The sequence below is a fragment of the Salmo salar genome, chromosome ssa22 (genome assembly GCF_905237065.1).
Source record: "Salmo salar chromosome ssa22, Ssal_v3.1, whole genome shotgun sequence".
Taxonomy (NCBI): domain Eukaryota; kingdom Metazoa; phylum Chordata; class Actinopteri; order Salmoniformes; family Salmonidae; genus Salmo; species Salmo salar.
Window position 1 is genome coordinate 18,460,518 of NC_059463.1, and position 12,322 is coordinate 18,472,839.

The 12,322-nt window shown below is 43.9% G+C and overlaps 1 pseudogene; it reads left to right on the top strand.

The window, feature by feature from the left end:
• Nucleotides 1-12,017, top strand: LOC106583041 (TATA element modulatory factor-like; annotated as a pseudogene).
• The last annotated feature ends 305 nt before the right edge of the window (nt 12,018-12,322 follow it).

A 12,322-nucleotide genomic window follows, 5' to 3' on the forward strand; every position in this document is an offset into this window, starting at 1 on the left:
ATCAAGGAACGCCCATATGAAGAAACTCCCTGAATTACGCCATATTTAAAAAAATACCAAAACAAATTGACAATGAAAGGGAAAGGCGATTAACGAAACAGAATAATAACGTTTAAAGAGTCATATCCTGGTTGAGGCAGGGATTTTCATTCCGCTGTATGAATGAATTAGCTAGCTAACGTTATATTTCTGTAGTATTCTTTGACTTGTATCGAGGTCGAGGAACGGTTTGCCTGATTGATGGTTATCTAGCTAGCTAACCAGCTAGCCAACTCGCTTATTTGCTTCGACAGAGATTGTTGTTAAAACATATGGCTCATTGCGTGGAATGGGCATATTATTTCAAGCTGACAAGTAAACTCTCTGTCTTGTTAGCAAACCTCATGCGGATGTTCATACTCCTAGCTAAGTTGGCTGGCTAGCTAGAGAGTCTGTTCACTAACGTTAGCGCTTGCTAGCAAGAGACGGCTATCATGAGTTGGTTCAGCTCTACCGAGCTGTCAAGCTTTGCCAAACAAGCTTTGACAACAGCTCAGAAATCCATCGACCGAGTTCTTGACATTAAAGAAGACGAACGGGGCGACACAGTGGTAATGCCTTATGGCGGTAGGTGAAGTAACGTTAGCTAATGTTATAGCATATCGGTGTACTGCTGTCATTGGTTGATTTGTGATTTAATATTACACAACCATTTGCGTTTGAGCATTATTTCTGAATTGATGTGATTACCAATGAAAGTGAAACACTAACTAGTCATCGTGATAAGGAAACCATGATGAGCCAGTGTCTAATTTACCCAATAAAATAAATATTAAATATGCTTTGGTGTCTGACTGTTATATGCCCTTATCTTCTGGTAATTTACCAACAAGGGCTACAACCTGTTTTCCCGTTAGCTCTACCAGGGAAGATGCCATTGAGCGGTGGATGGGGGTTGACACAATGGGAATCTCCTCCTCCTCAACTCTCCCTCTGTCATCTGAGGCCATCACGACCCCTGTCACCCGCACGGTTGTGGATGAAACAGAAAACTTCTTCAATGCTTTTCTGCCCCCAGGAGAACTGCAGGGTGTCATGAATACCCAGATTGTATCTGTGCCACCCACCAAGTCCCACAGGCGGCTACAGGAGAAGGATGAGGAGAACAGGGAGACTATGGTTAAGGACGATATGGACCCTCACAAGCCAGGGATGAAGGAAACAACAGACTGGAAGACCAGGAAGCTGATGAGAACCAGGCTGTCCTGACTGAGTTCAAAAGTCAATGGTCTTCCTCAGAAATCGTCCTCGTTCAGACACCAGACCCTCCAGTCTTGGCTCAGGGTGATGCTCATAATGACACTGACAGTCCACTAATCAGTGAGAGCTGGGTAGAATCAACTGTAGAGGATACAACTTGCTGTTCCTCAGGATGCACAAACAGAACGACCATTTACTCCCTCAGACACCCAACCTGATGATGTTGTTGACACTTCTGAACGCCCCAGCAACACTGAACTGGAGTCCCTCTTCGACTTTTTCCCTACCACACCCCCTAAGGAAATCCTATTGGAGCCCAAAGACCCCAAAGTGGAGGACAGACAGAGTGAAGCACCCTCCCCGAAATCAGTGGACAGACAGAGCAACACCCCCTCCCCTCCTGTCAGCGCATTCTCCTCAGGCACCTCCACCACTATTGACATAGAGGTTTTGGACCATGAAAGTGTGCAGAGTGAGAGCTCGGCCAGTTCCAGGCAAGAGACTACAGAGGCCAAGGCAGGCCTCCACCTGATGCAGGGCTCCTTCCAGCTGCTCTCAGCCTCTGCCTGTGGGGACTTCTCCCGCCTGGAGGACTACGCCAAGCTGACCGAGCGCTGCGGATCCTCCTCCAATGCCTTTGACCGCATCGACTCGTTCAGCATGCAGCCTCTGGACAGCCGCAGTGTCAGTGAAGTCAACTCTGACGATGAGATCCCAGGGAGCCGGACGCTGACGTCTGTCACCGCAGGACCCATGCCCTCACCTCCTGTCATAGTTGCAACCCCCGCACAGGTACGGAAGGAGGACAAACAGGAAGAGGAGGGGCTAACAGAAGCAATGAAGGATCAGTCTCTGGATAAGACTGAGATGGAGGAGAGTGGTCGCAGTGCCACGCCTGTTAACGGCGAGAAGCCTGAGGACGTAGAGGAACAGCAGCCCCCACCAATAACAGAGGAGAAAAGAGGAGTGTCAACTTGTCAGATTCTAGACCTTCAAAAGGTAATACAGCGGTCCACAACATGACCTTTGCAACTTGAAACATCACTTTTTAAAAACAGTGTGTGTTGTGTGAATGTGCATGGGTTTGTGTGACTTTAAATACCGACTCATAGAGAGCAGAATCGTGGCACTGTTGGGCAGTCATGTTCATATACCAAAATACAGTGCATTCGGAAAGTATTCAGACCCCTTCCCTTTTTCTACATGTTGTTACGTTACAGCCCTGTTCTAAATTGGAATAAATAATTTAAAAAAATCCTCATTAATATACACACAATACCCCATAATGACAAAGTGAAAACAGGTATATAGGCATTTTTGCAAATGTATAAAAAAACAAAACCTTAATAACATAAGTATTGACCCTTTGCTATGAGACTTGAGCTCAGGTGCTTCCTGTTTCCATTGATCATCCTTGAGATGTTTCTACAACTTGATTGGAGACCACCTATGGTAAATTCAATTGATTGGACATGATTTGTAAAGGCACACATCTGTCTATATCCGGTCCCACAGTTGACAGTGCATGTCAGAGCAAAAACCAAGCCATGGAAGGAAGGAATTGTCCGTAGAGCTCCGAGACAGGATTGTGTCGAGGCACAGATCTGGGGAAGGGTACCAAAAAATGTCTGCAGCATTGAAGCTCCCGAAGAACACATTGGCCTCCATCATTCTTAAATGGAAGAAGTTTGGAACCACCAAGACTCTTCCTACAGCTGGCTGGCTGCCAGGCCAAACTGAACAATCGGGGGAGAAAGACCTTGGTCAGGGTGGTGACAAAGAACCCGATGGTCACTCAGACAGAGCTCCAGAATTCCTCTGTGGAGATGAGAGAAACTTCCAGAAGGACAACCATCTCTGCACCACTCCACCAATCAGGCCTTTATGGTAGAGTGGCCAGATGGATGCCGCTCCTCAGTATAAGTCACATGACAGCCCACTTGGAGTTTTCCTAAAGGACTATCAGACCATGAGGAAACAAGATTATCTGGTCTGATAAAACCAAGGTTTAACTCTGGCCTGAATGCCAAGCGTCACATCTGGAGGAAACCTGTCACCATTCCTACGGTGAAGCATGGTGGTGGCAGCATTGTGCTGTGGGGACGTTTTTCAGCGGCAGGGACTGGGAGACTAGTCATAATCAAGGGAAAGGTTAATGGAGCAAAATAAAGAGAGATCCTTGATATAAATCTGCTCCAGAGAGCTCAGGACCTTCCAACAGGACAAAGACCCTATGCACATAGCCAAGACAACGCAAGAGTGGCTTGGGGACAAAACTCTCTGAATGTCCTTGAGTGGCCCTGCCAGAGCCCGGACTTGAACCCGATCTAACATCTTGAGAGACCTGAAAATAGCTGTGTAGCGACGCTCCCCATACAACCTGACAGTGCTTGAGAGGATCTGCAGAGAAGAATAGGAGAAACCCCCAAATACAGGTGTGCCAAGCGTCATACCCAAGAAGACTCCAGGCTGTAATCGCTGCCAAATGTGCTTCAACAACATACTGAGTAAAGGGTCTGAACACTTATGTAAATGTAATATTTCATATTTTTTGGTTTATACATAAAAAAATAAAATGTTTTTGCTTTGCCATTATGGGGTGTTGTGTGTAGTAGATTGCTGAGAAATCCAGTTTAGAATAAGGCTGGAACATAACAAAATGTGGAAAAAGTCAAGGGGTCTGAATACTTTCCGAATGCACTGTAAATGGTCCCTGTGGGGTTGCTCCACCTCAAAGCACAAGAAAGGATTTTGGTACCCATCTCAGATTGTTCATTAATTGTTTCTGTTAGAAACGGATTGGATTGGCATTCCTGCAAAACAATTTTGTTGAAATATGATTTGATCAAATTGGACCAAACTTATTTTTTCTAACAATGAGTTAGACAAGGAATCTGACGACATGGTCAAAAGCCATGCATGGACACCCCCCCCACGCTAATCCCACCCCAACAATGAGTACAAATGATCAGTTCTCTATATTTTACATGGACAAGTGGTATGGAGCTGTGGCTCGGAGTATTGTTTCTTCATCCTATGTAATGTATTCTCGGAATTTGATGATGTTTTATTTTTCCTCTGTTCAGATAAATGTCATTGAAGTTGTTTGGTATATGTCCCATCCTACGTCCTGATATTACCAGGTTTTGACCAGTAGATGGTGCTGTTCCAGGTGATGTTAAATGGATTGGCCGAGTTCACCCCAATTACAAAATTAAATTGGTTTCCATACCCTGTAAGCAGTTTATGGACAAGGTATGACAGCAATCCATGCTTTGGGTTTGTTGTCATCAATAAGCACAATCATTGAGTTACACAATACATTTTTATGTATGTAAATTATAATATACTATAGGTACCATTGCCTTGCATTGGATTTATGGTACAAATGCTAGAAAGTTAGTATTTGAAACAGTAGACAACAAAACGAAAGAATGGATTGCTCTCGTACCTTGTCCATTAACTGCTTACAGGGTAAGGAAACCAATATGTGATTTTGTAATTTGGGTGAACAAGGCCTATCCCTTTAACATCATCTGGAACACCACCATCTAGTGGTCAGAACCTGATAATATCAGGATGTAGGATGGGCCATAAACCTAACAACTTCAAAGACTAATTTATCTGAAGGGGGAAAAAACATATTCACTGAGGATACATTACATAGGATGAAGAAACAATACTCAACCATGGCTCCATACTACTTGTCAGACATAGAAAACTGATACTCTATACTCACTGTTGAGGTGGGATTGGTGTGAGGGATCAGTGGGTGGCTTTGGACCTTTTCTTTGGATTCCCCATGTCTTACTCATTGTTAGGAAAACGTTTGGTCCAAATGAAATGTTAGGTACTATATTTATTGAATATTATTATATGAATCCTTATCCTTTCATTTAAAGTGGACAATTAGCTTAATTTCTCAGAGATAAAAGTATATTTCAACCAAATAATGTTGCAGGAATGCTAATCTTAGCTGTTTCTAACTACAGACACGATTTTGGAACAATCTGAGATGGGTGTCATGGCTTGCTGAAATGACATGGATTGACCCTGTCGACAAGAAGCATTCCCCAAACCATCATGTATTAAACAGTGTGCTCCTCTATTTGAAAAACATTCTTGGTGGAAACTGAAAATTACGTTGTCCTTTGAAAGCAAGTCTAGAAACAAGGTACACTATCAGTTTATGCATTCACTGAGTGCATTTCCTGTGAAATTCCTATGTGGACTTTTTTGTAGGTAATTGATGAGCTGTCAAGCTGCCTTGAGAAGAGGGAGTTACAGCTGCTGTCAATCAGCAAAGGCAAGGCAAGGCTAGAGGAAGAGTGTGACAACCTTAAAGAGTGCGTATAAAGATCTTGACATTGGGTAAAATCCAGGTCTGAAAATGCCATGTAAGAGCAGAAAGGAGCATTCTCTAAACTCACCAATGGAAATATACTGAAAGAAAATATAAACACAACATGTAAAGTGTTGGTCCCATGTTTCATGAGCTGAAATAAAAGATCACAGAAATTCTCCATAAGCACAAAAAGCTTTTTGCTCAAATTCTGTGCACAATCTGTTTATATCCCTGTAAGTGAGCATTTCTTCTTTGTCAAGATAATCCATCCACTTGACAGGTGTGACATATCAAGAAGCTGATTAAACAGCATGATCATAACACAGGTGCACCCTGTGTAGGGACAATAAAAGGCCACTCTAAATTTAGCAGTTTTGTCACACAACACAATGCCACAGATGTCTCAAGTTTTTAGGGAGTGTGTAATTGGCATGCTGACTGCAGCAATGTCCACCAGAGCTGTTGCCAAATAATTTTATGTTAATTTCTCTACCATAAGCCGCCTCCAATGTTGTTTTGGAGAATTTATCAGTACGTCCAACCGGCCTCACAACCGCATACCACGTGTAACCGTGCCAGCCGAGGACATCCACATCCGGCTTCTTCACCTCTGGGATCATCTCAGACTAGCCACCCGGACAGCTGATGAAATTGTGGGTTTGCACAAACAAAGAATTTCAGCACAAATTGTCAGAAACGATCTCAGGAACGTTCATCTGAGTCTTGGCCTGACTAGTTCGGCGTCGTAACCGTCTTCCGTGGGCAAATGCTCACATACTTCTCCAACATGGCCACTGGAGAAGTATGCTCTTCACGGATGATTCCCGGTTTCAACTGTACCGGACAGATTGCGTGTATGGCATTGTGTGGGCGAGCAGTTTGCTGATGTCAACATTGTGAACAGAGTGCTGCATGGTGGCGGACAACGAACACAATTGCATTTTATCAATGGCAATTTCAATGCAGCGATACCGTGATGAGATCCTGAGGCCCATTGTCGTGCCATTCATCCGCCGCCATCACCTCTTGTTTCAGCGTGATATTGCATGGCCCCATGTCGCAAGGATCTGTACACAATTCTTGGAAGCTGAAAATGTCCCAGTTCTTCCATGGCCTGCATACTCACCAGACATGTCACCCATTGAGCATGTTTGGGATGCTCTGGATTGACGTGTACGACAGCGTGTTCCAGATCCAATATCCAACAGCTTTGCACCGCCATTGAAGAAGAGTGGAACAACAGCAACAGTCTGATCAACTCTATTCGAAGGAGATGTGTTCCATGGCCCTGCATGAGGCAAGTAGTTGACAGACCAGATACTGTTTTTCTGATCCACGCCCCTACTTCAAAAAAAAAAAAATCTGACCAACAGATGCGTATCTGTATTCCCAGAGAAACCTATAGATTAGGGCCTAGTTATTTTATTTCCATTGACTGATTTCCTTATATGAGCTGTAACATTTTGCATTTTGTGTTTTATATTTTTGTTCAGTTGCATGGTCTATATTAGAATAGCCTAAAGAAACTTAATTGTTTGTCGGCGAATTTTTGTCCTCTTGGTTTTGTCTATGGGAAGGTATGTATGGTGTTTGGATAAGGATGGTCCTTTGTGAGACTGAGGGGTCTCTGTGTGTGTCGCAGCGAGGTGATTGGTCTTAAGGAGGAGAGTTCCAGTGTTCAGTCTCTGAAGGAGGAGTTCACCCAGCACATCGCAGACACAGAGAGGAAAGCCCAGCTAGCGTGCAAGGAGAGAGACATTGCCAAGACGGTAAAACACAAGCTAAGAACTATCACACTGCCCAATAACCAATTTTAAGATCATTGAGTCATCTAACTGAACATTAGTGACAATGCAAAAAAAAGCCTTCTTCAAGCATCGTCTCAAGTCTTTTTACTGTTATGTTTCCTCCATAGGAGATTAAGGGGATGAGGGAAGAGCTGTCCACCAGACTGAACTCCAACGAGACTATGGAGATCATCAGAGAGAAGGAGAAGCAGATCCGCGGACTGCTGGAGGAGGGTGAGAAGCTGTCCAAGCAGCAGCTGCAGCACTCCAACATCATCAAGAAGCTGCGTGTGAAGAACAAAGAGAGTGAGACTAAAATCACCAAACAGAACAAGATGCTTAAAGAGCAGGAGGAAGAGCTCAAAACCTACAACAGGTCAGGGGAAATATATTTAACATTTTAGAATTTTATAGAAAAGTTGCAATACTTTTTTGGGCATCAGAAGTGTGTCCTGACCTTGAAAGCCCATTAGTATCTAACCATGCCGGGCTGTGTGTGTGTGTCTCCAGCTTTTTGATGGGAAGGAGGAGGTGGAGAAGCAGCACAGGGACAACATTAACAAGCTGAACATAGTGGTGGAGCGCCAGGAGAAGGGCATGACCAAACTCCAGAATGACTCAGAGGAGCTCCAGGAAAACAATAAGAGCCTGCAGGCTGCCCTCGACAACTCCTTCAAGTAAGAATACATACTTCACACTTACTTGTAAAGTAATAATAACTCTACTTTTCCAACTCCTGCTTCAGATGTGCTTGTCATTTAGAGATCCCACAAAGACACAACATTCTGATGGGTAAAGACGGTCACAGAAGCACCAACTCATATTTCCAAGCCATGTAGTGACATGGTGGGGTGTATGTGATCTCAGGGAGCTGGCAGGGCTGCACAAAGCCAAGGCCAGCCATGCCAGCGAGGCCCAGGAAGCTGCTTTGAGCAGGGAAACCCAGGCCAAGGAGGAGCTGGCTATGACCCTGGTGGAGGCCCGCATGCAGCAGGATGCTTTGGTCAACCAGGTGGCTGATCTGCAGCTGGCTCTGCAGAGGGCTGAACAGCAGCAGGCCAGGAAAGAAGACTACCTGAGGGAGGAGATCAGTGACCTGCAGCTGGTAGGAGACACTCACACAGGCCTGTTTTCCTCATTACTTCTTTGGAGTTGACTGTAAGGCCCAGCCATGCTTGTGTGTTAGGGGTCAAAGGTTACACACTGATGTGTTTACGGTGGTCTTTAGAGACTGCAGGGGGAGGAGACCAGGACCCAGGAGCTGAGTCAGATGTGTTACCTCAGCAACACAGCCCTTGCTCAGACAGATCGAGAACCTGCAGGCCTCGCTGGTTGGCCAGACGGCATCATGGGAGAAACTAGAGAAGAACATTTCAGATCGACTAGGTGAGAACAGAACCTCTGAAGTCACAATTTACTTTAGTTTGTAACAAGAGCTTTCTACATCTTGTCAGGACCACAGATTGCTCCTATTTTTAGATAAAGGTTTAATTCCTTTAACCTCCCACCCTTTAACTCAACAGCCGAGGCACAGGCCCAGCTGGCTGTTGCTGTGGAAAAGGAGTGCACGGCAACTGAGGAGCTTTTGGCCATTAAGGCCCAGCTGGTCTCACTGGAGTCCCAGAATTCCCTGCTTCTTCAGGAGAAAGGGCGTCTCCATGGTCAGCTGGACACAGAAAAGACCAGGCTGGAGAAACTGGAGGATGACAGGTACTGGAGGGCTTTTAACACAGGCTCGGTGAGACACAGTAGGAAGTTGCCTTCACTTAGTGCTTTCAGAAAGTATTCCCACCCCATGACTTTTTCCACATTTTGTTGTGTTATAGCCTGAATTTAAAATGGATAAAAAATTCACTTGCCTACAGACAATACCCTATAATGTCAAATAGGAATTATGTTATGGGAATTGTTTTACACTTAATTGAAAAGCTGAAATGTCTTGAGTCAGTAAGTATTCTACCGCTTTGTTATGGAAAGCCTAAATAAGTTCAGGAGTATTTTTTTTTTTAACAAGTCACAAAATAAGGCGCATTGACTCACTGTGTTCAATAGTGTTTAACATGATTTTTGAATCTCTACCACGTCTGTACCCCACACATAAAATTATCTGTAAGGTCACTCAGTTGAGCAGTGAATTTCAAACACCGATTCAACCACAAAGACCCGGGAGGTTTTCCAATGCTTTGCAAAAGGCACCTTTTGGTAGATGGGTCAAAATACAAAAAGCAGACATAGAAAATCCCTTCGAGTATGGTGAAGTTATTAATTCAACTGTGGATGGGTGTATCAATACACCCAGTCACTACAAAGATACAAGTGTCCTTCCTAACTCAGTAACCGAAGAGGAAGGAAACCGCTCAGGCATTTCACTATGAGGCCAATGGTGACTTTAAAACAGTTGCAGTGGTCTAAAGTACAGTGCCTTGCGAAAGTATTCGGCCCCCTTGAACTTTTCGACCTTTTGCCAGATTCCAGGCTTCAAACATAAAGATATAAAACTGTAATTTTTTGTGAAGAATCAACAACAAGTGGGACACAATCATGAGGTGGAACGAAATTTATTGGATATTTCAAACTTTTTTAACAAATAAAAAAACTGAAAAATTGGCCGTGCAAAATTATTCAGCCCCTTTACTTTCAGTGCAGCAAACTCTCTCCAGAAGTTCAGTGAGGATCTCTGAATGATCCAATGTTGACCTAAATGACTAATGATGATAAATATGGTGTAGGGAGCATGTGGAGCTGGAGAATCTGAGGGGAGAGCGCACTCGAACACAGGAGGAGGCCAAGAAGGACAAGGTATGTTTCTTCCCCTGCCCTACTTACCCTGCAGTAATGTAACAACACTCTTCACACCTCCTCATAGCCTGTTTTCTTCCTAGGTTTCATTCCTTTCTAGGGAGTTTTCCTAGCCACCATGCTTCTACATCTGCCTTGCTTGCTGTTTGGGGTTTTAAACTGAGTTTCTGTACAGCACTTTGTGACATCTGTTGATGTAAAAAGTGCTTCATAAATACAGTTGATTTGATTTAACCTCCTCTGTTCCTCCCACCAGCTACTCCTGACCAATCAGCTGGAGATGGAAAAAATGAAGGTGGAGCAAGAGAGGAAGAAACGCTACCTAGCACACCTCAAGGAAAAGGTAGATCTATTTATTGAGTTCTGTTTTATATCAATGACCAACCTTGTGTGTCTGTTCTTAAATCAGTCTGTGTGGAGTGAAAATGACATGCTGTTTCTGTCATTAGGAGCGGAAGTCATTGGTTCAGTCTGTGGGTGAGCCCCCAGCCTCATCTACCCCCTCCCTGTCCCGTTCCAGCTCCATCAGTGCAGTAGACCACACCGGCCTGCACTCCTCCTCCTCCCAGTTACTCACCACCGCCACACCGTTTACCCTTTCACACCCAGCCAACCTCCCATTTTTTGCCCAGTATTAGGGATGGTTACCTCAGTGAAATAAATAGGGAACTTATGGCAAAGGGACAAATCTGAGCTAGTTTGTATATTTGGCTCGCTTGAGGTTGGATGGTTAACAAGAGAGACATGTTTTGTATTTCATCAGGAGGACTCTCTGGATCAGTCGTTGGGGACGATGACCATGTCCATGTCTTTGAGTGGGACCAACCTGTATGAGGCGGCTCGGCTCAGTGGAGGCTCCAGCATCATAGAGAACCTGCAGTCCCAGCTTAAACTCAGAGAGGGAGAGAGCGCAGCTACAGGTACCAGCTGCCTGCCTGACACTGCTTCAACATTGCTTTGAGGACTACCACTGGAAGTGTGTCCTACATGCATTTTTTCAAATGCCTTCTAGTTTTCGATGAAGTGTCTGATTTACAAATATACTTTCTGAAGGTTGTTGAAAAACTGCTTGCCAGGATCTTTCTTACCTCTTTTTTTCCTCTTTCATTCTTTCCCTCTTTCGCTCTCTTGCCTGCCCCCTCAGCTGTAGATCTCTAGTCTGGAGAGGACTCGCTCTTCCATGGCGGAGGAGATGGTCAGATTGACCAATCAGAATGAGGAGATGGAGGACAGTGTGAAGGAGATCTCCACACTGAAAGTGCAACTTCAGGTGAGGAGAGGATTAATTCATAGAAGTACCACTTAGACAGTTTAATCATATTAGGGTAAATCCCTGTTGTGATTATTTAGCTTAAATACAAGATGTTAGTTGTGAAAACTAACATCTCGCAAGATGAGTTGCTGGACAGAGCTTTATAACCATCTAGTCACAGATAAGGAAACATCCACTAGAGTTAGCCCTCTTGAGACTATAGATCTAGTTTTGTCCTCTGAGCCTGTGTTGTGTGACGGACTGTGTTGTAGGAGCTGGAGCAGAGACACAACACCATCCTCCAGATGTATGGAGAGAAGGCTGAGGAGGCAGAGGAGCTGAGACTCGACCTGGAGGACATCAAGAACATGTACAAAACCCAGATTGATGAACTGCTCAAAAACCAGAAATGGGCTGATCTATCTATTTGACTTCCATGCAATAGACACAGATACAAAAAACACATTTTTGTAGAAGTACGTTCACTGTAAAGGATGGGAAAAGAAGAGTTCATGCTTTTATTTCTGATTACAGAATAGGCAATTTTTTTGGTACATTCCATCGCTGTCTTTAAATAAAAAAAGGGATTTGAGGATCTGTGATTATCTTATTGTTTTAATGATCCAAATCGAACTATTTAAGAGGGAAATTATGAGAATGTGGGTAAAAAATCTATATCTTAACATGTACAGATATGAAAGATAGTCACAATTTAAGATTGTACAATCATAATTTAATAGTCACTTTGCATTGATTCAAAACCAAACAACCTGTTAGGCAGATTGCTTTAGATATCACTGTCCTTTATTGTGATCGGCTGGCTGTGTGTGTGAGAGAGATGGACTATCACGTTATATTGACCGTTTTTATCTTCTATCCTAATTGGCATCATATGTTTCT